The sequence below is a fragment of the Rhipicephalus microplus genome, unplaced genomic scaffold (assembly GCF_043290135.1).
Source record: "Rhipicephalus microplus isolate Deutch F79 unplaced genomic scaffold, USDA_Rmic scaffold_23, whole genome shotgun sequence".
Classification (NCBI taxonomy): domain Eukaryota; kingdom Metazoa; phylum Arthropoda; class Arachnida; order Ixodida; family Ixodidae; genus Rhipicephalus; species Rhipicephalus microplus.
In genome coordinates, this window is record NW_027464596.1 from 2922828 (window position 1) to 2950331 (window position 27504).

Here is a 27504-nt window from a genome sequence, read left to right on the forward strand (position 1 = left end):
GAACTACCAAAGAAGCATCTCGAGACGCTCCACTGTAGTCAGAAGTGTCAGCTCAAAATTGTTTCGTGGAACTTCATCCCAAATGTTCAAATTCTTGAAGGGATTGGCTGCGACGACTTCTCGGGTGAGACACAGATCCTTTTGTGTCCTAAATGCCTTCGGGGCTTGCGTGTTTGCCGAACAACCACTGCGTTTTCCGAGCAGTGCGGACTCACAGCACAGGAGGCCGCCATGTTGGTCGTTTTTTTCTTCACGTCATCTTATGCTTGTTACGACGGTCGATACGCTTACACGCTCAGCGCCTGACCTTCTAGCGCAACCACCGACTGGCTCAGTGGAGTGGGAGGCAAAATACGGTCAGCTCAAAGTGCGTACTAGTCGTTCCTAAGGCGTCATCGTAACACATGCATGGGTGCGCACCTGAACTGCGAAAAACACGCACTGCTCGAGACTGTCTCGCACCAAACCTGAATTGAGTGAGAACGAGCCTAGCGTCCGATGATGACAGCACCTCAGCTTCAAGTTTTATCATTACGATGTTCTGTGTCAAACTGAGACATCCGCAGCCATTCACAGGTTGTTTTGTTTGCAGCTTAAAGTTTTGTTCTCCACAGCAAGTGCATAGCTGCTGACCTTTCTGCAGAATCTTACTGCTGTTCTGGTTACGTGTGAGGTCCACACGTCACTGGGGCACGGTGTGCTAGCGCCAGCTGCAGAACTTCTCTTCACGACAGGAAGGCCATCGGGGCACATCTTGGCCCCAACTATGGAGCTGCGCGAAACGTTCTAGAATTGAGCCTGATATGGGTCTTTTTTATTACGATGTGCAAAAGTGCAAAGAAATACGTCTCGATACATCAGAATGCCAACCTATGTGGAGTGGAGAGGCTCAAGGAATGACGTGACGACAAACGAATTAGCAAAGTTCATTGGACATCTGATTTATAGAGGCATTACTTATATCAGGGGTATCCATACATATTCGAACATCTGCAGGCTCTTATTGAAAACGAAAAACGAAGCAAAAATTTATCGTGAAAAGTGTACGAGTTCACTTGTGTCTTACGCAAAATGAAGCAATGCTTCCCCACATGGCACGAGCAATGAAGGAGTACCTCAGTTGTGATTTTCTTCGTCTATGTGAATAGAAACATTCTGTACAACATTCATTATTTTATACTGTTTTTGGGTCATTTGTCATTATTATGTATATAATCTGAGCTTTCTTTGTGTAAATATTTTTTCGTATGTACTGTTTTATAGCAATGTTTACCAACTGGAAACCACAAATCACACACTTGTCGCATTTTTATTCATTCTAAAATGTTTTTCTTGCCCTACAGCGTGTATTTTTTAGAGCCAAATTTGGCGCGCTGCAATGAATGCTGGGGTACTTTGCAAACTGGCAAAAGCTGTGTTCCAGAGACATCTGAAAAAAAAAAAAGACATTTTCGCGTGGTAACGAAAAAGTTAGGTACAATACAAGAAGGCGCAAGTACGGCAGAGATGCGAAAGGTGCCTGCCTCTTTATAGCAACATATATGTTTTGTTTAGTACAGGGACAGGCTTTTGGCGTTTTATTCATTTGAGTTCATTTTACGAAGCCCAATTTCAAGCGTAATACGTAAGACTTGGGGAGAATAAGAATTTTTCCGAGACGTTAGAAAGTAGAGTAATAAATTTCAAGCACACGGAACAATCGCATTGCAATACTCCAAAGAAAAGTAAACAAGATTTCACCAGCAATTTTCTATCATTCGCTCAGTCATTGCTGTAGGTACATCGTCATGCCCTGAAATGCGGGTGACACATTATTGACTAACAAGCTAAAGCTTTTGCAACAACTATCCTCATCATTGCGTTTTTTTTGTAGTACTTACTAGAAATTCTTTTGTCGAGCATCTTGCCCAGTAGTTTGGCGTTGTTTTTCTTAAATTACAAGTGCGAACTCTGGCCGGTCGAAATTTTCAAAGCCCTGCACTATGACGCCTCAGATAATCGTATTGCGGTTTCACGACGTTAAATCCAACATATCAATCAATCAGTCAATCAATCAATCAATTAAGCGAATTCTGGCCATATTTAGCGGAACATAGAGAAAGAATACGGTGATTGACAACACGATCATGCGCGAAGTGCTTTTTGCCTAGTTTGCTCCTGCACATTCCGCAAAGTTCTTATTTTGCGTTATTGCGTTATTGCTTAATTGCCCGCATTGTGCGGGCAATAACGTAACAAAAACGTTAGAGTGCAGAGTCTCTGTTTCGGGCTGCCTTAGACAAAGCTTTAAATAAAAAAAACATTTGCAATTTCCCACAAAGATTGATACTTATGCTCGTAGCATAATTGTACTGAATTCTGAAAAATATTCTTCAGGACGTTACTACAAGGCAGGCGAAAGTCCGAACCGTTGATATAACTTTGCACATACAGACATCATCAAATACATCATTTACAGCTCACAAAATCTGAGACCGCCTCGCGAGGGGTGCTGAACGCTAATATTTCACTCACACGTTGGTTGATTGTCACTACCAGTCAACGCTATGTGCAATCTCGGGTCGTAGGTACTTTTTACGTGTTTTCTTTTCTCAAGTAGCCACGTGCGTACCTCACTGCGTACTTGGTGAGGGATGGAGGCGGCTCCGTTCTGCAATAAAAACACCTGCTATCTTTTACACCAAGCAGTCGGAACACACCGTTTGTGCTTGCCCTCGCGGCACTATTTTGGCGTTGCACATGTTATTGCGTCGGTCAAACGTTACGGAATGCGTCATTGGCCGGTGTGGTGATTTGTTGTTTGTGCCTCGCAGACGTCTGCGACAGATTTGACTGCTGGGCACGCCGTGCTCCCACTTGTCACCTGACTGCTGAGCTCTCACGTGCCATGATGGCACATCACACGGAGCTCGCCTGCGTTCTCTATGCTCTCCGGGAGTCTTAGCTGCGGCAAGCTTCCCTACCTACAAGGTAAGAGGGTCATTTTGCAGTTGTATCATTTTTTTATTCGGCTCTGACTTTCACGATGCAAGTCAGCATAAAACTCCTCACTAAGAATAAACTAGCCTGTTCTTGACCTAAGACTATGCATTGCCGTGTACACCTCATTCCATCCGCGTCGTATATCGGTATTGAAGCTGTAATAACTAATAGGCTTTTTCTCTTTACAGCAATCCTTGAAAGTTTTCTGTCTCGTCTAGAAGAGGAAAACGTTGGGGGAACCCACCGTAAACTATGCATACAAGTTGAAGACAATATTCACAGTCTCTTCCTAGGGCGCAGTTCAAATACTTACCATCGTATCCGCAAACCTAACTTAACCTTATCCTTATGACTTAAGTCAACCTTAGCCTTAAGTCCTTCCTTAAAACCTACCTTGCACTTATCGCGATACTTTCCTCGTACTTGAGTAAGGCTTGGTTAAAGTAGCCCTTGACCTACCTTAGGGCTTCCTTAAAAAACATGATAGGGGAATACAACTTTGCGTATTCTGTTTATTATGTGGGCCGCAATGAAGAAATGTTAAACGGCACAGCGTACGCGTACACGTCAACGCCGCGGCGAGTGCTCAGCGATCGACGGAACCTGGTTGAGACCTGTACGACGAGCAGGAGTTTTTGTGCCGCCCCCGCTTTTGTGCCGACACACACGCACACGCACACACACACGCACACACACACACGCACACACACGCGCACACACGCGCACAAAAAAGCCCGGCCTGCGTGGTAGGCGCAGCACAGTCACAGCAAAAACTAGAAGAGCGACCTTTCATAGCCTTTTCAAAACACTCATTAGGTAAATACTGCAAGCACACTTGCTTGGTACCCACGAGTGCCTTAATATTGGTTGGTACATGCATGCCAGATGAGTAGCGGGAAACAAAAGCAGTTTATTCAGTAATGCAGCCGAGTATATAAGGAAGCTTGTGATAAGCGGATCAAGTGTTCCACATGCGCGTTGGTTGCCGTGCAAGCGTGACTTGCTTGCACTCTACTAAATCTTACCTTCTTTGGAGAAAAAAAGGGAGGCATAACACACACACAAAAAAACAAGCGTTGTAGAAATTTTTTGTTTGCAAACATGGATAGCCTTGCTATTTGTGACGTTCTGGCAATGGATAACGTTACAGCTCTCGGCGTATGCGCTCACTTCGTCGAAGGACCTGAGTTGAGTCTGATAGTGCTGCTTGGTTTTCTGCTGGGAACTCGCGGGCAGGCGACAAGATCGCTGTGGTCCTAAGATGTTCTCTTGTGCGGCGTAGCTGCTGCCCATTGTCTGTAGTCACCACGTAGGATCGCGTGGGCCCCGCAGGACCGACCACTATGGCTGGAGCCCACGTTCTGCTGCGTGTGTCATATACGGACACTCGGTTTCCGCTATGAAGGTCTGGCTGACTTCTTGTAGTTCTGTTGTAGTAGAAGCACTGTTTATGTCGCATTTCTTGCAGTCGCTGATGAACAGTTTCTGTGGAAACCGTCTTCGGTTCCAAGTGACAGTTGAGGACCGGGAGTTGGCTTCGGGTGTGACGTCCCATGAGCATTCGAACTGGCAATTGCAGCCATTTGTCCCTCGGAGTATTCCGCCATTCCAGCAACGCCCTCTAATAATAAAGGGTGGAAAACGGGCACTTGTTTAACAGAGTCTTAGCTTCCTGAACAGCGCTTTCTGCTAAGCCGTTGACACGCGGGTAGTATGGGCTAGACGTGATGTGGTTGATATTAAATTTGCTCGTAAAAGCGTGGAAGTTCGTGCTGTTGAAAGGCGGACCATTGTCACTGCACAGCTTCGCTGGATTGCCATGCGTCGCAAAGATTTCTGCACTTTCTTTGATTACTGCAGCAGTGGTGGCATGACTAAGCTTGCAAATCTCAAAGAAAAATGAGTAAGGGTCAACGATTATGAAGTATTCATTGCCTTCGTGGTGAAAAAGATCCACCCCGACAACTTGCCATGGCAGAGTTGGTAACTCGGGGCTGCTCATGGGGAGCCTTGCATTTCTTTTTTTTTGTTTTTGTCGCAAACAGCACATGTCTTCGCTACATCTGAAATATTAGCATTCATGCTTGGCCAGTACATTACCTGTCGTACTCTTGCCTTCATTTTATCTTCGCCACAATGTGCAGCGTGGAGCAGGCCCAGAACATCTCTGCGCTTTGCTGGCGGAATGACAAGCTTGTTATTTCTGAGAAGCAGCCCGTCCTCGACATGGAGCTCATTGAAGCTTCCGGGATGTGGATGATTCCGGAAGCTCCAGTATGGCTTTAAGGCATCCGGCAGCTGCTGCTTGCTTTCGGGCCACTCTGTACTTGCGTAGCGGCAGAGCTCGGTCATGAGTGTGTCCTTCTCGGTCTCTGCTGTCATGCTGAGAAGCTGCTGATCTGAAACAGGTAACGAAGAAACAGCGTTGACTTGAAATTGTTCTGTTTCATCCACCAGCTCTGTTTTGCGAGAAAAATGTGAAAGTGCGTCGGTCAAAGACAGTTCTTTTCCCGGTTTGTATGTCATGGCAATGGGAAATCTTTGTAGCACGAGGCGCATGCGCTGAAGACGAAGAGGGCAATCGCAGAGTGGTTTCTTGAAAATTGATTCAAGCGGCCGATGGTCGGATTCAACTGTGACTAATGGCTGTCCGAGTATGTAGTCCTTGAACTTCATACAGCCATAAACTATGGCTAGGGTTTCTTTTTCGATTTGTGCATATTTCTGCTGCGTGGCCGTTAAAGAGCGGGAAGAATAGGCTATCGGGTGGTCATCTTGTAGGATGACTGCGCCGATGCCATACTGACTCGCGTCAACAGACAATTTCACGGCTTTGGACTGGTCAAAGTAGGCTAGTACTGGCGCTGTAGCAAGACTAGCTCGCAACTTTTGGAAACTGTTTTCCTGCGCTTCTGTCCACGTCCATGCGACGTCCTTCTTAAGTAGCTCTCGCATATGCGCGGAGGCAACAGACAGGTTCGGGATGAAACGCGATACAAAGTTGACCATTCCAAGGAATATTTGAAGCTCCTTACGGTTTTTCGGCGCAGGTACTTGAATGGTCTCTCGTACTCTGTCTGAATCCAATGAGAGTCCTTCTACAGTGAGGAGGTGGCCCATGGAACGTACACTGGACTGCGAAAATTGGCACTTCTTTCTGTTGAGCCTTGAATTGCATTCTCTGCAGCGTTCAAGCAAGGCGGTGAGGTTTTTGTCATGCTCCTGCCTCGTCTTTCCCCAGACAAATATATCATCAATCACGACCGCTACGCCAGCCAAATTTCCAGCCACTTCATGCATGGCACGTTGAAAACCCTCTGGTGCCGATGTGATGCCGAATGGCATGCGTAGAAACCTGTACCTTTCAAACGGTGTGCTCATAGTGCACGCAAGCGAACTTTGTTCGTCAAGGGTTATTTGCCAAAAGCCGGAAGCAGCATCGAGCGTGGAAAATGATTAGGCTCCTTGCAGCCGCAGCAGTACGTCGTCCAAACTCGGCATATGGTAATGCCCTCGCGAAATCGCCTTGTTTAAATCTGAGGGATCCAAACATACGCGTACCTTCCCATTCTTTTACGATCAAGTGGCTGGACCACACGCACGGTTCTTTCACCTTTGTGATGACGCCGTCGCGTCCCATCTCGTCTAGCTTTGCTTTTACTGGTTCTTGAAGGGTGGTGGCAATTCTCCTTGCGGGTTTGATGGTTGGTGGTACATCGGGTTTAAGCTGCAGGTGATAAGTGAAGCCTTGAAGTTGTCCTAGGCTCTGGAAAGTATCATCAAAGCCGGATACCAACGTGTCAGACACTTCGACGTTAACTGCATCTATGCGTTTTATTAGGCCCAGTCTCTCAGCGACTTCACCACTTAGTGTAACTGGCGCCTCTTGAGTGACAACAAAAAATGTAACCTTGGTGCTCTGCGTGCTGCTAGAGACAGCAAGCTTTATCTTTCCGATTGCTTTTTGTGTGTGACCGAAAAAAGTACGCAAGGTAGCGAAACTGTTTTGCGCAGGAACTACTAATAACTTTCTAAAGACAGATTCTGGTATGACACAATAGTTCGCTCCCGTGTCTATTTTGCACCTGATCATAGCACCGGCTACATCCAACGTCACCACCCAGTGCTCATCATTCTTCATCGCGTGAACTTCCAACGTTTGCAGGAAGAATTCTTCGTCATCGGTTATTTCTACATGTCGTATTTGTCGTCCTTCTGACCGCGTTTCCATGCTTTGAGTGCGACACACGCTTGCAAAATGATTTCGACCGTTACACTTCTTGCAATATTTCCCCATTGCCGGACATCTTCGAGATCTGTGATCTTGCAAGCCACATTTAGGGCAGGGGGCGGTTTTTTCTTGTACCACGTCAATGCTTTTTTCAGATTCAAAAGAAGTGCTGCCTCGAATTTCAGCGACCTGTTCTTTACTCTGTTCTTTAGCACGGCAAATCTCAACCGTTTTGGCAAAGAGAGGAATTATCATGGATAAGTCTCTGCTGAAGTTCCTTGTCTCGTATCCCAAGGATTATTCTACTGCGTAGAAGCCTATCTTCAAGCTCCCCGAATTCGCACAGTGCTGCTATAATCCTGAGCTCTGTTTTCCAATTATTAAACGACTCGCCTTCTCGCTGGTTTCTGGAACCAAACCTGAACTTGTTGAAGTTGAGGTTTGTAACTGGTTTGTAGTGGTCTTCGAACTTCCGGGTTAGGACATTCAGATCTTTCTTGTCTTCCTCCTTTTCAAATTTAAAGGTTCTAAAAACCCACCTTGCCTCTTCGCCAATGGTCATGAGAAATGTAGCGGCTTGAACATCTTGCGGTTGTGCCTTCAGATTCGTTGCTATTGCGAAAAGTTCGAACTCACTTTTCCAGATGCTCCAGTTATGGTAAACGTCGCCAGTGGTGTCGAGCGGTTTGGGGGGTGGTAGCAGTGTCGAACTCATAGTTGCGTCGGCAGTTCTGGGTGATCCGGACTTGTCTCGCGGGCTTGGGCGTGAAGGACGCTCGTCCCGTACTGTCTCCGTTAAGGCTGTGGTTACATAGAAAAGCTTGCTGCACGGCAGAAACTGCCGTGCCCACTTCTGATACCATGTATGCCAGACGAGTATAGCAGGGAACAAAAGCAGTTTATTCAGTAATGCAGCCGAGTATATAAGGATGCTTGTGATAAGCGGATCCAGTGTTGCACATGCGCGTTGGTTGCCGTGGAAGCGTGACTTGCTTGCACTCTACTACAGTACCCACTATGGCAATAATAATAATCTTTTGGGTAGAGGCCGGCATTCGCTATGCTATTTTTTTGTCATTCTCCTGACAAGCGTCGTATTCGCTAAACACTTGCATGGAATTTCGTGCCAATTTCCCATGCAGTGGCTGACGAAGATGAGGAATCGTGGCTTAAGTGGTTATGCACCTAAGTTATTCGATTGATATGTGGGGTTTAAGGTCCCAAAACCACCATATGATTATGAGAAACGCCGTAGTGGAGGGATCCGAAAATTTCGACCACCTGGGGTTCTTTAACGTGCACCCAAATCTAAGCACACGGGCCTACAACATTTCCGCCTCCATCGGAAATGCAGCCGCCGCAGCCGGGATTCGAACCCGCGACCTGCGGGTCAGCAGCCGAGTACCTTAGCCACTAGACCACCGCGGCGGGGCACCTAAGGTATTCGGGGAACAAGGACAAGCTTTTGTGATGGTTTGGAGCATTGGTCGGCCCACTCAACACGCTATGCGCACTGTGCGATAACTGATTGTTTTTCTCTGTTGTAAAACGCTTTATAAGACGTAATAAAGCGATTGATTTCCTGACATCAAGCCTGCCTTCCTGCACCCGGGGGACCCGGGTTCGAGCCCCACGGTGCCATTGGTGCTAGGTCATGTCTGCTTAAGGCAAGTTTGACAACAAGTTACAAGTACAGGCGTAACTCAGCGGTAGAATATAGGGCTGCCACCAAGCAAACCAGGGTTCAAGGCTCACTGTGTCAGTGGTGCAATGCTTTTTTGTTCTAATTTCGCGCGATGTGGTTACGGAGATCGGCGGCGGCGGCGGACAACAACTGTGCGTGACCCGAAAAGTGATCTTAACGGATTTCGCTGTAAAAGTGCCGCGAAGAATGTTTCTGCGGGAAAATATCCACAGTCATGGGTTCGTTGTGCCCCGTCTCATGCAGCTGCCCATCGCATCGCGCTTCTATGGAGTTGGCACATCTTAACTTGGGAGCGACGGCCTTGTCACTGGTTCGTAGCCGCCCGTGTCACGAGTATACAGCCCAGCGGATACCTGCTTTGGTCGCAAAAACACTTTTTCCCGTACCTGTAAACTTCTCGAGGTGGCACAAACACTTCTCTAGTTGTTTGATCCGCTGTTCACGGATGCATATTGTGTCGGCTGTGGAATTAAATCGCGAGCTGCTTCCACGTTTTTCGTTCTCTTTGAAGTCACGCAGCATCCGTCTTGATAATTGTTCACAAAATTTGTCAGGACTTAGCCACTTCGTCGGTGAATTTCACCTCAGTGCACCGCCCCGCAATAAATGCAACTTCGTAAAGAATGCTGTAAACTGCTCAAACTACATTAATCCAGTGAAATAAAAAAGTGAGAGAAAACAGCAAACGTTGAAGAACCCAAAAACACCACCGAACACAATTAAACCATACAAGACGTCGAAATAACAAAACGACTTGTGTCGACGAGAGTTACGGAAAAGTGGACAGATGAAAAACGTGTATTTCACCGAAAGCTGCCGGTGCTTAAACAGACAACGCTACTGTTTACGTTTGGCTGCTTTTGTGCATACTGTTCTTGGTTTCTTGCAGTAGAAGTAATAATTTTGTAGCAAAAACTTACCTACTGTGATGAGTGAAGAAAATGACAACGACGGAAGTGCGGGGCAAGGCGCGTGTAATGTGCGCGTGAGTGTCAGCGAATCAGCTGATGACCTGTGGTGGCCCATAGAGGTGGCGTGCCACGATTGGGCCACGGGCGACCATCACGTGGCAGTGGGCTTTGTGGCTGGGGACGAGCCGAAGCAGCGGCAGACGGGAGACAGCGGGCCTAAGCGTCGGACGCAGGCGATCCAGGTTCCGGCGAGGGAACGCGGCCGTGCACGCTAATGCCGTCCAACTACCAGCTGGGGTGGCGTTGCCGGCACGAGTACTGCATCTCGGGGCACGGCCTGGCCTGCTGTTCTCTTCCTTGCCGAGAGCATCGCGGATCTCGGCGAGGCGTCTCCACGGTCAGCCGTTCGACACAGCGATTAACGTGGCCTGGCTAATGGTCACGGTCGCGTCGAGCATCACGTCTCGGCGCACGCTCTTCGCTGGACGGGCTGGCCATGCCCCGCATGGAGCATCGCGTCTCCGATGCGGGTTGACTGCTCCGTGGCCGCACCCATGCCATCAAGCGCCGGTGTCACCAGAGCGTCGCACTTCGGCAAGAGACGAGCGAGATGTTCTGCCGGGCGAGACGCGGGAGTGCGCACAGAGAAGCACGGAGCCGGGCGAGGTTCAGGGTGGCCGAGGATCCAGGTGCCAGGGGAGTTCTGGCTGAATCGAGGATCGCCGAGCGGTGCCGAGCCATACCGAGCGACGCGTCAGACTCGGACGTGGGCCGCGAGCTCATGAGCTGCAGTGTGCACCCGAGGCTACCTGGCGGTGCCCTGGCCAAGAAGAAGGAACGTGCGAAAAGAGAGCTCGAGGGTTGAGGCCACGAAGGCAGACGAAGGAGTGCGCCGCTCGAGAGGACGAGTTCCTGGGAGCGTTCCTGAGCCGTACGTGGGACCCGTACGTGTCGGGCAGGTCGAGCACCGGTGTGTCCGGTCGAGGTCGAGTCCGTTGGCCTGTACAAGGTCCAAGGACGGGGCCTGCTGAACGGCTCCTGCCTGGGTGAAATGGCCGGGAGCAGGTTCGTGGGCGAGGCCTACCGGGCGTGGTCCTCGGGAGCCATGGCCTGATCCTGGACCTCCAGAGTTGCGACCCTGACTGCTGGGTTGGCCGCGACGTCCGACTCAACGGCGCTGCACACGGTAGCGTATCCGTGCGTCGTCAGCCGTTCCACCCATGCCATGAAATAAAAAGTTCATGCTAATCCTTTCTCGTCCGCTATCAACAAACATAGTGACGAACGGTCTTTAATCATTACAATAAATGGCGAGCCTGCCAGGATTAAGCTCTCGCGTTACATCTGAGAGCCTCACGTTGTTTGTGTGTGGTGGACGAGAATGGACGACAAGAGAAAGCTAGTTGAGCTAGGGAAGGAGCTGGGGCTGAGTGGAGAGGCTTTGCTGGCATGGGTTAGCGCGGAGGAAAAAGAATTGAGGGACCAGAGAGCTCGGAAACGAGGCCCGAGGCCGCGCTGGTCCAGGCATCTCCGCCACCACTGCTAGAGAGTCGTGAGTCTACGGGACTGTTCTTCCTCATCACTGTGTATTGTGAGAAAAGTTGTTTGACTGAAACAACTTTCTTGTGCGGGGGGTTATTGTGATGAGTGAAGAAAACGACAACGACGGAAGTGCGGGGCAAGGCGCGTGTAATGTGCGCGTGAGTGTCAGCGAATCAGCTGATGACCTGTGGTGGCCCATAGAGGTGGCGTGCCACGATTGGGCCACGGGCGACCATCACGTGGCAGTGGGCTTTGTGGCTGGGGACGAGCCGAAGCAGCGGCAGACGGGAGACAGCGGGCCTAAGCGTCGGACGCAGGCGATCCAGGTTCCGGCGAGGGAACGCGGCCGTGCACGCTAATGCCGTCCAACTACCAGCTGGGGCGGCGTTGCCGGCACGAGTACTGCATCTCGGGGCACGGCCTGGCCTGCTGTTCTCTTCCTTGCCGAGAGCATCGCGGATCTCGGCGAGGCGTCTCCACGGTCAGCCGTTCGACACAGCGATTAACGTGGCCTGGCTAATGGTCACGGTTGCGTCGAGCATCGCGTCTCGGCGCACGCTCTTCGCTGGACGGGCTGGCCATGCCCCGCATGGAGCATCGCGTCTCCGATGCGGGTTGATTGCTCCGTGGCCGCACCCATGCCATCAAGCGCCGGTGTCACCAGAGCGTCGCACTTCGGCAAGAGACGAGCGAGATGTTCTGCCGGGCGATACGCGGGAGTGCGCACAGAGAAGCACGGAGCCGGGCGAGGTTCAGGGTGGCCGATGATCGAGGTGCCAGGGGAGTTCTGGCTGAATCGAGGATCGCCGAGCGGTGCCGAGCCATACCGAGAGACGCGTCAGACTCGGACGTGGGCCGCGAGCTCATGAGCTGCAGTGTGCACCCGAGGGTACCTGGCGGTGCCCTGGCCAAGAAGGAACGTGCGGAAAAGAGAGCTCGAGGGTTGAGGCCACGAAGGCAGACGAAGCAGTGCGCCGCTCGAGAGGACGAGTTCCTGGGAGCGTTCCTGAGCCGGACGTGGGACCCGTACGTGTCGGCCAGGTCGAGCTCCGGTGTGTCCGGTCGAGGTCGAGTCCGTTGGCCTGTACAAGGTCCAAGGACGGGGCCTGCTGAACGGCTCCTGCCTGGGTGAAATGGCCGGGAGCAGGTTCGTGGGCGAGGCCTACCGGGCGTGGTCCTCGGGAGCCATGGCCTGATCCTGGACCTCCGGAGTTGCGACCCTGACTGCTGGGTTGGCCGCGACGTCCGACTCAACGGCGCTGCACACGGTAGCGTACCCGTGCGTCGTCAGCCGTTCCACCCATGCCATGAAATAAAAAGTTCATGTTAATCCTTTCTCGTCCGCTATCAACAAACATAGTGACGAACGGTCTTTAACCATTACACCTACCCTCACTCCCAGGGCCTGTACTTGACAAAATAAGGGCGCGTTTTATAAAGTGCCCTTATGACAGAATAAGGAAAAGTTTCTGAAACGCACCTTGTACTTTTTTGTACTTATACTTTTCTCGTCCTTTTGTAGGTAGTCTAACCGCCACATGTAAAGGTCGGTTTATGAATAGAGTGGGTAATGATTGAAATCTTTTCGAACTGTGCTATGCACCCATTACGTGGCCTTAAGGGTGCAGTAGCATGTGTGTTTTTTTTGTAGAGAGTCACTGGCTTTAAACTAGAAATTCTTTATAAAAAATAATGTTTTGACGCTCGATGGCAATGTACGCTTCTCCTGCGCATTATTACGGCAGCATTTCAGGTTGTTTTGTGAGACATGTACACAGCACCACGTGCGGGTTTGTAAAGCATGAAAGTTACTTTCATTGCATTTCCAAGCAAAGGAAGTTATTTTTCCTGCATTCACAAAGAAAGGCGTGGCTATGTAGGAGAGCACCCGCTTGTCCCGGAAAGGACACGAGCTCGATTCCCAAGCAGACCCATAAGTTTTTATTTGTCACTTTATTTGCATCTTTCTCGATTTTCCGGTCAGGCTGGCCGACTTTATGGTCACGCAAAGAAAATATTTTTTCGCTCACAACCACCTACGCCGGAATTTAAGCGAAACGAGCTCTTCAACGCTATCGCGATAAAAATCATTTAATGTGCTGATGCAAGTGTAGCACATGGATGGATGGATGGATGGATGGATGAATGGATGGATGGACGGACGGACGGATGGATGGATGGATGGTTCGATGGATGGATGGATGGATGGATGGATGGATGGATGGATGGATGGATGAATGGATGGATCCGGCTGTGCCTTTTAGATCGGATGGTGGCTCAAGCCACCTGGCTATGAAATTGAGTACTATCACTGTGTGGTGAAGGATTGAATTTCACTCGCGCCTCGATTGTAGCCACCAATCAGTTGGCCTACACCAGGTTATCTCTACCCGTTATAATCTATTTTGCCTTCGCTGTCCCTAAACCCGAATGCTTTGACATAATAAGCGTTCATACTGCCACCTTGCGTTCAGAGCCTGCATGCCTTGTTCAACCGAAAAGGTGAAGACCACGATGTGTAGGAGCGCTAGACGTTCGTTCGTGTGTGGTATTCCTGCTTTGCTGCTCGTAGGCGCACGGTGCACAGATTACCCAGCAACTCCACCATTGCATCACTCACTAGAGTTGGCTCCGCGGGGTTTGTCTAGTGGTTATGGCTCTCTATTGCTATCCCGAAAGCCGCGGGATGGAATCCCGGAGGTGGCGTCTGCAGTTTCGGTGTGGGTAAAAATTTTTTGACGCCCGTGTACTTCGAATTTGGTTACGGTAAATGTACGATTGTGTTACGCTGGAAGCTTTCCTAAGAGAATATTTCAACCAAACACGGTGTGAAACATGTAATTCCCAAAACCGGTTTCTTAATTTGTAAACACAGTTAGAAAGAAAAAGCTTTCAGGATTCGGCTTCCGCAATACTTCTGCACTCACGTGACTGTGCGGTAAAAACAGATATTAGAAACAGATATTGAGCCGCGGTGCTACGCAATCCCTTGTTTAAGCATAAATATGAAGCGCCCGTGTTTTATATCTGCTAAATATGCCGCACCTTTCATTCTTCTGTCTCTTCGCTTCACACAAAAAAGGGAACTTTAGAATAGCCCACGCAAAGCATGCTACTGCGCATCGGTCATACGCTGTGTTCTTGCGGGCCTTCGTTCAATCACAGAAATAGCAGTTGGCCGTGCCGAACGCTACCACTGCGTACACCATTTTAAAACTGCCTATTGTATTGATGACTTTTAATTTTAGCTTAGATCTTCGCACTAAAAGCTGATCGGTTGAAAGTATTACATGCTCTACATCTGCGTAACAAAGAAACACGGAAGTAATACGATGTCCGCCGCAGTGGCGTTGCGGTTGCAGTTCTCGGCTGCTGACGAGAAGGTCCCAGGTCTGATCTAGGCAGAGGTGGTCGCATTCCAGTGGCGGCGAAATGCCAGTGTGCTGTGCTATGTAAAAGCATGTTAAAGAAGATCAGATGGTCATAATCTGTGGAGTGCTGCACCATGGCGTCTCTTAAACATATCTTAGTTTTCGGGTGGACTTGTGATATCATCAAAAGAATGCGTTGCGTTCTTTATTTCTGCTCTCTCTACTAACCTTTGCTGTAGTTATTGTCGTCGTAAATATGTCAATTGTTCTTTCTCGGCACCCCAGCCGTACTGTAGCGTGGCGTCATCGTTACCTCAATTATGTCACAAAAGAAGCTGCTGTTGAAACATGCAATATCGCGGATACGATAGCAATGTGATGGTGATGTATCAATTTTTTTTGGTGGAACGTACAGTGTAGTAATACTATTTGTCTGGCACATTTTCCAGTGGACGAATCTGTGTTGTCTCTTCACTAGCACATTCATATAAAAAATTATGGACTAGAGCCTCGAAGGGAACCCTGATGGGATGCGAAGGAGCAGCGGTGTGGGCGGCGTTGACCCAATTGAAACGGGCGTCGACGTCGGGGCTGGAAGAACGGTGTGAAGCGAAATTCGTTAGATTGTTTACTATAGTATACATTTGTTTGAAACGCAAAGACACGAGTGGTGGGCTGGGTTTTCGGTTGCCTTCATTGCCGATAAACGCGCTGAAAGAGTGTGTTTCCACTCGACGTGCGGTCGAGCGTTGCGGGTGGTGGAGTGGCTGAAGCGAGGGAGTTCGCGAGCGGGCTGAGAAGCCGGCAGCTGCGGTTGCTGATGAATCCTCCGCCCGATCGTCATGACGTATAGTGGGTGCTGTGCCGTGATGACGTACAATGGTAGCTGGGCCGTGATGACGCAATAAGAATGTGTGATCTGGAACGTGCATTTTTTTGTCATCGGCATCATCGTCATTATAAGCGGTCGCTACGGCGCACGCCAACGCCGGACAACGGACAAGGCTCGACTTTCAGCAGCTTTGATTGATATGTGGGGTTTAACGTCCCAAAACCACTATATGATTTTGAGAGACGCCGTAGTGAAGGGCTCCGGAAATTTACACCACCTGGGGTTCTTTAACGTGCACCCAAATCTGAGCACACGGGCCTACAACATTTCCGCCTCCATCGGAAATGTTTCAGCAGCTTTGCCCCTCCGAATGTTTTATTGCAAAACAGACCCTAGAAATCGACAGCTTCGAATTCTACGCAACGCCGACAACCACCATTTTGCTGTGGCGCCTGGGGCGTCGCGTGCAGCAAGGAGTGATGCCGTCACCTTCTACCACAGTGTCAGCCACAGGAAATCGTTCAGTTTCAGTGCGAAACAGAAATACCCTAAGATATCTCTATTTCGGACCCAGCTGACCACAAAACAATATCGTTCGCCGGAAGGGTGACGCTCGTACAACCAGTTACTTGTTACGTCACGGCATGCGATTGCCGCAGTGTTCACGACTCTCAGGGTGCTCCCGTGTTTGTCAAAATATTCAGTTATCAATTTAGTGCAGACGAAATGCGCTGAAACGTCGTCAGCCCACTAGTGAATGCTAAAGCATTTAGCCACCTTACGCAGACTACGATAAAAATTGTATGTTATGGGCCCTCTAACTCACAATATGCATAGTATAGAGTTGTTGATTATTTTTCACGTTCTGGGCTGGGACAAGGAAACGAAGAAGAAGAAGAGCGCGAGCGAGGGACGCGGGGACGCTCAAGTGACAGCAGAGCGCTTCCGAACGCAGTTAAATAGACAAGTATTTTTTGCCTTATACCTAAAAGACGGAGTTGAGTCTGATCGCAGTGTCTGGAACGCCATCGTCTAAACATTGGCGCCGAAGAACCGGGATTGAAAACCAGGACCCTACGGACGGCTATCAGTCAACTGCAGCGGCATGGAGCGACTGAAGTCGAAGCGGACGTCGCGGCGAGCACAGAACACGAGGATTATAAACGAGGCAAGTGATCTCCTCGCTAACGACTCTGCCTCCTATGACCAGCTCAACTCCATATATGAGAGGCTGAAGGCTAATAACGAAGAGCATAAAAACTTGAACAACGAGATTGAGCCGCATATACCTGACGAGGAGTTCGAGGTCGAGTATAACGCTGTCTTACAATACGAGGACGTTGCTACGCGCATTCTCGCTGAGATTCTGAGCAAGAAAGATCGCATGCTAAGGACATCGACCGGAATTCAAGAAACAGTTTCCCAGACAGTTGTAGCACCATCAGATGGAACTGGAGTTAAATTGCCTAAACTGACAATAGCTCCTTTTTTTGGAGACCTATGCAAGTGGCCCGAATTTTGGGAACAATTTTACCAAATTGTTCATAGTGTAAAGAGGTTTATTGGGCGAACCAAACGGGCAGGTCGGAGATTGGAGATAGCGACAGAACGAGGAAGATGGAGGAGCTCGAGCGCCGCTCTCGTGGTGCCTTACTCTGTGATGATGCTTGCTGTTTCCGTTTGTTATCATCATTCCTTCATTATAATTGCCCCCGTCGAGAAAGATCAAGCCATCCTGGCGATCTAACAAGTAGGAACGAGTGGGTCGAAGTACGGCTTCAAGCGGTCCACGTGAACAATATCGTGTCCACGCCGACGATGGTCACCGGGTGGCGTAAGCGGTTCGATGGCGTAATTGACGGGCGACGTGCGCTCTACCACGCGGTATGGGCCATGGTAATTTGAAAGTAGCTTGGTAGACAAACCAGGTGCACAGGGTGGTACATACAGCCATACAAGGGTTCCAGGGGCGAACTTGGCGGCAGGAGGGTGGTCGTCATCGCGGGCCTTTTTCTGGCGTTGCTGGTCAGCCGTAGTAAACTGCTTCGCTAGTTGGCGGCATTCTTCGGCGTGACGGGCGGCTTCAGACACGGTCGTGCACTCAGATACATCCGGTGCGTATGGCAGCAAAGTGTCAATTGTGTGCGATGGTTGACGTCCGTATAGAAGGTAGAATGGAGAAAAGCCTGTGGTGACTTGGGTAGCGGTGTTGTACGCGTAGGTCGCAAACGGAAGAACCAGGTCCCAGTTCGTTTGGTCAGATGCCACATGCGTCGCGAGCATGTCACCCAGGGTCCGATTAAACCGCTCAGTCAGGCCATTCGTCTGAGGGTGGTAAGCAGTACTCATCCGGTGTACAATATGGCACTGACGGAGAAGTGCTTGGATTACGTCGGATAGAAATACACGGCCCCGGTCACTGAGGAGCTCGCGAGGAGGGCCGTGACGCAACACAAACCGATGGAGGATGAAAGATGCGACGTCCTGAGCGGTCGCCGTAGGAAGAGCAGCGGTTTCGGCGTACCGTGTCAGGTGATCTACAGCAACGATAGCCCACCGGTTACCTGCTGTGGTCAATGGCAGTGGTCCATAAAGGTCGATTCCGACGCGATCGAATGGGCGGTCAGGGCACGCAAGCGGCTGTAGTGGAGCTGCTCCTGCATTCGGTGGCTGTTTTCGTCGCTGACACTCGTGGCAGCCGCGAATAAACTGTCGAACAAAAGTAAACATCCCACGCCAGTAGTACCGCTTCCTTAAACGCTCGTAGGTCTTGAAGACACCGGCGTGAGCGCATTGCGGGTCGGAGTGAAATGATGCACAGATTGTAGAGCGCAGCTTTCGGGGAATAACAAGGAGCCACTTCCTGCCGTCTGGTGAGTAATTGCGCCGGTACAAGAGGCCACCTCGAATGGTGAAGTGCGAAGCCTGGCGTCGCATTGCTCGAGTGATGGGAAGTGTCGGTACCCCAGATAAGACGTCCAGAAGCGAAGTTATCCATGGATCGTCGCGCTGTGCAGAGGTCATTGTGTCGATGTCAAGAGCAGACAGCGCGTGTTCCATAGAAGATATAGAGGCAGCCTCAGTCGACAGTGGTGATCGCGAGAGCGCATCAGCATCAGCATGTTGGCGGCCGGAACGGTACACGACGCGGATGTCATACTCTTGAAGTCGCAGAGCCCAACGAGCAAGGCGACCTGATGGATCCTTCAGCGACGACAACCAACATAAGGCATGATGGTCTGTAACTACAGCAAAGGTGCGGCCATATAAGTATGGGCGAAATTTAACAATTGCCCAAAGTATGGCTAAGCACTCTTTTTCGGTAACACTGTAGTTTACCTCAGCCTTTTTGAGCGTTCTGCTGGCGTAGGCGACGACATACTCAGGGGATCCAGGCTTGCGTTGAGCGAGAACTGCACCGAGACCGACACCGCTGGCGTCTGTATGGATTTCAGTTGCAGCCGTGGGATCATAGTGGCGCAATATAGGCGGTGATGTCAGGAGACGGCGAAGAGTGGTAAATGCGTGATCACATTCGGAAGACCATGATGAGATGTCGTTGGCACTGCTTAAAAGTTGGGTCAAAGGGGCAATTATGGAGGCAAAGTTGCGCACAAACCGACGAAAGTAGGAGCACAATCCTACGAAGCTGCGTAACTGTTTTACAGTCGTTGGTTTGGGGAATTCAGCAACAGCGCGTAGTTTAGCCGGGTCGGGAAGAACACCATCCTTTGATACGACGTGACCGAGAATGGTGAGCGTCCGAGCAGCGAAGTGGCATTTCTTTAGATTCAGTTGGAGCTGCGCATTCTTCAGACACGTGAGGACATGTTTCAGGCGTACAAGGTGTGTTGCGAAATCGGGTGCAAAGACGACGATATCGTCGAGGTAGCAGAGGCATATGTTCCATTTCAAATCCCGCAGAACCGAGTCCATCATGCGCTCGAATGTGGCCGGCGCATTGCAGAGGCCGAAGGGCATGACATTGAACTCATAGAGCCCGTCCGGTGTCACGAATGCTGTTTTTGGACGATCACCATCTGCTAAGGGCACCTGCCAATACCCCGAACGCAAATCTAACGACGAAAAAAACTCGGCACCTTGTAAGCAATCAAGGGCGTCATCAATCCTGGGCAAAGGGTATACGTCTTTGCGAGTGATCTTATTTAAGCGCCTGTAATCAACGCAGAAGCGAATTGCACCATCCTTCTTCTTAACAAGAACGACAGGTGATGCCCATGGACTTTGGGAAGGTCGGATAACGTCGCGCTTGAGCATATCGTCAACGTGTTCGGTGATAACCTGACGTTCTGTGGCGGAAACACGGTATGGTCGCTGTCGTACTGGCGCGTTGGAACCTGTGTCGATGCGGTGGAAAAAACTGGGAGTTCGGCCAAGGGTAGGTTGAGCAACGTCAAAGGATTCACGAAACTGGTAGAGCAGCTGAAGGAGCTCAGAGCGTTCAGATGGCGATAGTCCGTCGGCAATCGATGAATCGAAAAGCTCGCAAGGTGGTATATTGGAAGGGTTGAGGGCACTTATGGCGTCGTAGTCACCGGAACAATCTGGCGGCATGGTAAAAATTTGTTCTTTATCAATGGCATGCACGTGTCCAAGAGATTCACCTTGAAACAGTTCAACGGGATACGGAAGGGGATTGATGAGGCAAAGAGCACTGTTTCCTTCAGAAATAGAGAGGGTTGAATAAGGCAGAAGAAGTGATCTTCGACAAAGGAAGAGGCTTGATGGCTCAAAGAATGCAGCTTCGTTCCTAATGCCGTCACAGAACACGGGGAGCAACACAGCTGCTGTCGGAGGAATTTCAGTGCCTTCTTTGACGACGAGTTTGTGTACGGCGGGCTGAATGCGGCTGGTTGGTTGGTCGTAAAACGGGAAAAGTTCAAGCTCCGATCTTGCACAATCAATAACGGCATGGTTACGCGATAAAAAATCCCATCCAAGTATGATGTCGTGTGAGCATGACGACAGGACAATAAACTCAACAGTGTAGTGGTCATTCGCGATCATCAGTCGGACAGTACAGGCGGCTACAGGCTGAACCGGGTCCCCATTCGCTGTTTGCAAGGACATCATGTTAAGAGGCGTCGTCACTTTACGGAGCTTGCGGCAAAGTTTAGCGTCTATCACGGAAACGGCAGCACCAGTATCCACTAGAGCATATGCTCGAGTACCTTCTACAAAAACTTCGACAATATTCGACGGCAATGTCCGAGGACTTGAGCATTTCGACAGCGCAGTTCTTGCCTCCTGAACTGCGGCGGTTAGTTTCCCTCGTGTTCAGGAGCTGGCCGACGACGCATGGGTGACAGGGAGCGACGACGGGGTGAAGGTGAGCGACCAGACATAGTACGCGGACATTCCCGTGAAGACGAGCTTGACTGAGGGTCAGAATTTTCCAGACGGGATGGAGAAAGGTCCATGAAGCTGTTCTGTGTCCGGGCGTCTGTGTATCCCGGAACGCGACGACGGCAGTAACGGGCGATATGGCCAGGGCCGCCGCACGCAAAACAGATGGGCCGGTTATCGCGCGTTCTCCAAGTATTGGCGACGAGGGGACCAGTCCATGCGGCAGACGGGTGTGTCGAGGCTGTGGTGGCAATGGGAGGAACCCAGGCGGTGGACGGCTGAGTCGGGGCTGAGGTATACGGCAGTCCCTGGAACGACGGGGGGTGGTGTCGCTGCTGCCGCTTTAGTGCCTCAGCGTAAGTAAGAGGCGCGGTGACGGTGGGCTGCTGGAAGGGCACCGGCATAGCCTCGGAAATCTGCTCCTGGACCACATGTCGGAGCATGGGAGCCAATGGTGGTGGGTGTCGCAGTGGCTGTTGGTGCGAGAGCTCCTGGCGTTGAGCAAAAGGCAGCAGAGAAAGCTGCCGAGCCACTTCCTCTCGCACGAAGTCTTTCATTTGTGCGAGAAGGTTTGCCTGGTCAGCCATAGCGTCCAGTGCGGTCACTGGTTGGATTGTCTGGAATGAGCGTCGCGTCTGAGCTCATTGCCTCCGCAATTCATCATAGCTTTGGCACAAAGTCACTACTTCTGCCACAGTGCTTGGAGACTTCGCGAGAAGCATCTGGAAAACGTCATCGTCGACGCCCTTCATAATGTGCTGTATCTTCGCACTCTCGCTCATGGAATCATCGACGCGCCGGCAGAGATCAATCACATCTTCTATATATGATGTGAAAGTTTCACCTCGCTCCTGTGCCCGTGTGCGCAGACGTTGTTCGGCGCGTAGCTTCCGTAAGGCAGGACGACCAAAAACGGCACGTATTGCCTCCTTGAAGGCGGACCAATTCGCGAACTCGGTTTCGTGGTTCGTATACCACAGCTTGGCCACGTCGGTGAGATAAAAATTGACAGTGCCTAGCTTAGCAGCGTCATCCCACCTGTTGGGTCCACTGACTTTCTCGTATGACGACAGCCAGTCCTCGACGTCCTGGTCTTCGGTGCCGGCAAAGATCGGGGGGTCTCGCTGATGAACCGGGCCGGGGCAAGTAGTGGCCGCGAGAGGTATTGTTTGTTGGGCAGCGTCAACTTGCATGGTCGACGGCAGGGTGCGAGATCGGAGTTCCAGGTTGTAGGCGATGTGGTTACCCAGCACGATCCACCAAATGTAAAGAGGTTTATTGGGCGAACCAAATGGGCAGGTCGGAGATTGGAGATAGCGACAGAACGAGGAAGATGGAGGAGCTCGAGCGCCGCTCTCGTGGTGCCTTACTCTGTGATGATGCTTGCTGTTTCCGTTTGTTATCATCATTCCTTCATTATAATAGTAACAATCGCATCACTGCCACGGAGAAGTTTCATTACCTGCGACTGTATCTTAAAGGAGACGCTGCATCAGTAATTGCGGGCCTTCCGACGACAGAAAGTTGCTACAGTGACGCCATCAAAATGCTACAGAAGCGATTTGGGGACAAGACGCGCCTGGAGCAAGAATATTTTGCCAAGCTACGGATGTTAAGCCCTGTCCGTTCATCGACTGACACCAAAGCGCTACGCAGCTTGTACGACCAAGTTCTCGTGAACATCCGAGGCTTAGAGACTTTGGGTGTGCACAAGTCGTCATTTTCGTCAATGCTCTGCGACATCCTACTGCGTGCTCTTCCACGGGATATAGTCGTGCAGTATCATCGATCATGTGCCGTCCAGTTGGCATATGACTCGAGAGCTGAAGCTACATCCGTGGGACTGGACCGTGTGCTCAACTTCCTGTGTATTGAGCTGGAAAGCCTGGAAAAGAGTGATTTTAAGGATGCCAAAGAACGAGAACATGGAACACTCCCCGTGGCCAGTCAGTCGACGTACTCTCGGCGTGGGAAACCGACGTCATCTGTGCTTCACAGCAACTCGGTACGAGAAAAAAAGGACAACTGCGTATTCTGCTCGTCCAGCCATCATGGATCGGAAGCCTGCACAGCTGACTTGTCACTGACGCAGAAGAAGCAACTGCTTTCCAACGACAAAAGGTGTTTCCGCTGCACCACCAAAGGACATCGGGCACGGGACTGCAAAAAAAGGATTTCCTGCTCCAAATGCCAAGCTCGACACGCTACAAGCATGTGCGATCCCGATAGGTGTTCGCGGAAGTCAGACTATGCTAACAAGAACCACGAAAAAACTACGACAGTCTGTGCATCACTTGGAAGAAGACCCGTCAAGGAAGACTTTACCACTTCCGTTTTTCTTCAGACTTTCAGAGCATGGGCCATGAATGATGACACCTGCCGCTACATACGAGGCGTTTTCGATGGTGGCAGTCAGAGGACTTTCGTAACTGAAGATCTGTCCAAGCACCTCAAGCTGAAAAGCGTGGGAGCAACTCGAATAGCCTTCAATACTTTCGCAAATACCTCGGACCAAGAGGCTAAGAGGCGTCGCATAGTAGAACTACGACTGCGAAGCCAGTTTTCCGACGCGGAAATAGTCTTAACTGCCATAGAGATCCCAAGCATTTGCCAAGACATCGCAGAGACTGCAATGGACGTAGCCTTCGTTGCGTCTTTCAAGAAGCTGGGAAACGATGTTGCCGATGAGCTCCAACATCCATCTATCATAACTAAGAGTGGCATCAGCGTACTCATCGGGTCCGATCAGATGTGGAAAGTGTTGACCGGCGAAGTTTCACGGTGCGAAGGCAACGAATCATTGATCGCACTGAACTCCAAGCTTGGATGGACCTTCCAGGGAAGCACATCGCACTTGGTGTCCCACCCAACTACTTCACAAATGATCGTGTGCGTGCTAAAAGCCCAAGCTACCGATTCCGACGAGATATTGCGCTCCTTTTGGGAACTTGAAAACATAGGAATTACAGATGCGATAAACAAGCCACCTGAAATGAGCGACACCATGAGGCATTTTGAGCAAACGATTAGCTTCAAAAACGGAAGATATGAAGTGACCCTCCCTTGGAAGGATAATTTCGAGCTTGCAAGCAACAGGCAAGTAGCCGTTACTCGACTGGACAGGCTTGTCAACCGTCTCAACTCCAGAAAAGGACTGCTCGAAACGTATGACCGTACCATAAGGGAGTACTTGAGGGCAGGACACGCCGAAGTAGTCAGTGACGTACCTGCAGAGGTGACGAAATTATATTACATGCCGCACAAGGAAGTCATGCGTGAACAAGCACTGACGACGAAAATGAGAGTGGTGTTTGACGCTTCGTCACATGCCAAAGGATGCAAGTCACTTAATGACTGCCTTCAAAAGGGTGACAACTTATACCAAGACCTCGTGCAAATTTTGCTACGCTTCAGAACGCACCCGGTGGCAGTTATCGCGGACATAGAAAAGGCATTCCTTCAAATTGCGATTCGGGAGGACGACAGAGACGCTTTCCGCTTTCTCTGGTTTGCAGAAGGAGATTTATCCAAGGGCAAGCTGCAAGAGTGGAGGATGACACGAGTGCCTTTTGGAGCCACATGTAGCCCATTTTTGCTCACAGCTACTATTCTCTACCACGTAAAAAGAGCACCGGCTGTCATGGCACAAACTGCGCAAACTCTTGCCGAGTCGTTTTACGTGGATGACTTAGTCACTGGTGCCGCCACAGAAGAAGAAGCCGCTAAACTATGCCGAGAAGCGCGCTCAATAATGAAATCGGCCGGCATGACATTGCGAAAATGGACAACAAATTCAGCAAATTTGGTGCGCACGCTTGAAAATCAAGTGGAATCTACTAGTAATGAGATGGTCGTTCTTCACGAGACGTCGGTCAAGGTTCTGGGTTTGGTTTGGAATCCTGCAAAGGATGAATTCAACTTTTCGGTTGAAAACCTACTCCGGTTTTTGACAGCACAGACGGGTACAAAACAATTTGTCTTGCAGTCAGCATCAAGAATATTTGACCCGTTGGGATTTGTAGGACCATATACTATTGCCATACGAATATTGTTTCAGAGACTGTGGATACGAGGAATCGGCTGGGATGAAGTCCTACCCAATGACCTGCAAAAAGAATGGAATGATTGGGTCATCCAGCTGCCGCAACTGCAAGACGTCGTCGTTCCTCGCTATCTGGGCGGCGGAGCAAGGAAGACCAATGTGCTTCAAGTACATGTTTTCTGCGATGCCAGTCCAGCGGCATACGGAACAGCGATATACGTCGTATCAAGTCCTGAGAAGCCGATACTGTTGATTGCGAAGTCCCGTGTAGCACCCATTAAGGAGACAACACTGCCGCGATTGGAGCTGCTGGCTGCCTTAATCGGCTCAAGAATGTTGGCATACGTGAAAAGGGCTTTGAGGAATGTTCAAGTTGACTACACGATGTGGACAGATTTCGCCATTGTGTTGTCATGGATAAAAGGTGACGTCAAAAAGTGGAAACAGTTCATAGCCAACAGAGTCAATGAAATTACGTGCACTACAGATCCATCAAAGTGGAAATACTGTCCTGGAACGGACAACCCGGCTGACCTACTCACACGTGGCGCGACGCTTGAAAGACTGATGTGCAGCTCGAAATGGTGGCATGGTCCCGAGTGGCTAACTAAACCGATGTCTGAATGGCCCCTACAGTTCTGTGAACTAGACATAGCGGAAGCCACCCAAGGTGAAGTTACAACAGTCCACGTCGCACTAATGACACGCTTCTCAGTTCCGATAATTGATATTCAACGGTACAGCAGGCTTCAACAGCTACTCAGAGTCACTGCGTGGATTTTCAGATTTACTGACCGATGCAGAAAAAGAAGTAATCATACAGGACATCTCGTAGCAACAGAAATCCTGAACGCTGAACAGTATTGGATAAAATGTACACAAGAGCAAGGCTTTCTTGAAGAACTCACCACTTTGACCAACGGCCAACCAGTCGAGTCTACATCTCGAATCGCTGAACTACGCCCTTACATAGAAAAAGACGGAATTCTTCGGGTTGGAGGCCGTTTATCCCTCATGCATTCCACACAAGATGTCAAGCACCCAATCATAATGCCGTCAAGTCACCACTTTTCGACACTTTTGGCAAACAGAGCCCATCTTCAAGTCTTAAATGGAGGAGTTAGAGATACACTTACGCAGCTTCGGGAACGCTACTGGATCTGTCGAGCTCGCTCTTTGGTAAAAAGAGTGCTGCATGGCTGCAATATATGCAAGCGTTTCAGTGCGGGCCCAGGAACTGCTGAGACTGCTCCGTTAACAAGTCATCGAGTGACACCAACGAACCCGTTCGAAGTTGTAGGAGTCGACTTCGCGGGCCCTCTGTATGCACGCACGGAGAAAGGGGACACGAAGTGCTACGTTGCACTTTTTACGTGCGCCGTATCTAGAGCCGTGCATCTCGAGCTTGTCTCGGAAATGACATCCGAGGCTTTCCTGCTGTGCCTACGACGATTTGCAGCTCGGAGAGGATTACCTAGGGTGATCTATTCTGACAACGCACGAAGCTTTCACAAGACATCGGCAGACATAAAGCGGCTAAACCGAATGTTCTCTGAAGAGGACGTCGCTAGTCACCTCAGCACCAACGGCATTTCGTGGAAGTTTATAGCACCAAATGCTCCTTGGTGGGGTGGATGGTGGGAGCGCCTTGTACGATCAGTGAAGCTTCCGCTGCGAAAAATTATCGGCAAAGCTCGTCTGAACTACGAAGAAATATCGACAGTGCTGGCGGAGGTAGAAGCAGTCGTAAACTCTAGGCCTCTGACTTTCATCGAGACAGATGCAGGAGAACCTTGCACTTTGACGCCAGCCGAACTTCTCCTTGGACGAAGATTGACTTCCATACCGTATGCGACCGCTGACGAAGTCAACAGTAATTCCAAACGATCAGACGCCATACGCAGACACAACTACAGGAAGCTGCTGGTTGAAAGTTTTTGGAAGCGTTGGCAAAAAGAATACCTGTTGCAATTACGATCTGCACACTTTGCCGACACGAAATCAAATACAGCATTGAAGCAAGGGGACATCGTTCTCGTGCATGCGGACAACACTCCACGCCAGCTATGGAAGCTTGCAAGGGTCACGGAAGTGTACCGCAGTGCAGACGGTGTCATTCGTTCTTGCAAGATCAAGTTGCAAGGTGGTCACCTTGCGATCAGGCCGATACAAAGACTGTACCCACTTGAACTATGTGTTTAACTTTGCGCGGCCGGGAATGTTGATTATTTTTCACGTTCTGGGCTGGGACAAGGAAACGAAGAAGAAGAAGAGCGCGAGCGAGGGACGCGGGGACGCTCAAGTGACAGCAGAGCGCTTCCGAACGCAGTTAAATAGACAAGTATTTTTTGCCTTATACCTAAAAGACGGAGTTGAGTCTGATCGCAGTGTCTGGAACGCCATCGTCTAAACAGAGTGGTGGAGTGTAGTTGGATTTAAATGATTTTCGTGCCGCATACCCACTTATGATGCAACATGGCGGCGACATGACAAGCCGACAAGCATAAACGCTTAAGTGATT

At 50.1% G+C, this 27504-nt stretch overlaps 1 protein-coding gene across 1 annotated transcript in view; it reads left to right on the top strand.

Moving 5' to 3' along the window:
- The window catches only part of LOC119168640 (monocarboxylate transporter 13), a 155512-nt gene that overhangs the window by 38351 nt on the left and 89657 nt on the right, over positions 1-27504 (top strand). Inside the window, exon 2 of the mRNA XM_075883981.1 lies at positions 2814-2970. The gene's annotated coding sequence lies outside the window, so the exon portion shown is untranslated. The remainder of the gene's footprint in view (positions 1-2813; positions 2971-27504) is intronic.